We start from the raw sequence: 1,178 nt of genomic DNA, 5'->3' as shown, positions 1-1,178 counted from the left end.
GAAGGGCTTCAAGCTGCACCAGGGCAGGGTCAGACTGGACATTAGGAACAATTTCTTCACAGAGAGTGGTCAGACACTGGAACAGGCTGCCCAGGGAGGTGGTGGAGTCACCCTCCCTGGATGTGGAAATGGTTTAGGGGAGAACTTTGCAGAGCAGGGGTGATGGTTGGACTGGGTGATCCCAAGGGGCTTTTCCAACCTGAGTGGTTCTGTGATTCTATGAACCCTTTGGCAGCACCTAGCCTGCTGGCTCAGCCCTCCCTCTTGTCCCCTCCCCTCAGACGACAAGCAGGTGCTGCAGAACTTGAAGCGGATCCTCGGCAAAGTGCAGGAGATGAGGGACCAGAGGATGTCCCTGGAGCAGCAGCTGCGAGAGATGATCCAGAAGGACGACATCACCACCTCGCTGGTCACCGCCGACCGCTCCGAGATGAAGGTGGGTGGCAGGGACACCAGCCGGGGCTGCGGCCGGACCTCCCCCCAGCAGCCACCCCTCAGAGCCCACCCCCTTTCTCTCGACAGAAACTCTTCGAGGAGCAGCTGAAGAAGTACGACCAGATCAAGGTGTACCTGGAGCAGAACCTGGCTGCCCAGGAGAACGTCCTGAAGGCCCTGACGGACGCCAACGTCAAGTACGCGGCCGTGCGCAAGGTCCTGGCCAAGGTGGAGCACAAGTGAGTGGGGCAGGGGCTCGGGGTGCTCTGCTGGGGTCTGGGTGTGCAGGAACAACCCTCACCCCACCCCAAGGCTTCTCCTTGGGGTCACCACCAGCTTCCCCAGTATGTCCCTTCATCGTGTCCTACTGCTTGAGGGCCACCGGTGGGTGCTGGTGGGTTCCTCAGCTCCCAGGAGCAGGGACACCCAGCTTTGACCCATCTCCCTAGGTGGAACACCACTGTCCAGACCTTGGTGGCCTCCTACGAAGCCTACGAAGATCTGATGAAGAAATCCCAGGAGGGGAAGGATTTCTACACCGACCTGGAAGGAAAAGCCACCAAACTCCTGGAGCAGCCCCGGGCTGCCTGCCAGGCTGCCGAAGCCACCCGGCAGCAGATCCTGGAGAAGTAGGTGGTGGGGATGAAGCTGGGTTTGGGGGTCCCAGCACGGTGTGACCCCCCCCACCCCCACGATGGGGGGTGGGCAGCACCTTTGGGTGCCCCTGGGGGGGGGCTGGGGGG

Source organism: Chaetura pelagica, unplaced genomic scaffold, assembly GCF_000747805.2.
Source record: "Chaetura pelagica isolate M959 unplaced genomic scaffold, ChaPel_1.0 scaffold868, whole genome shotgun sequence".
Lineage (NCBI taxonomy): Eukaryota > Metazoa > Chordata > Aves > Apodiformes > Apodidae > Chaetura > Chaetura pelagica.
Note: the sequence above shows the minus strand (reverse complement) of the source record.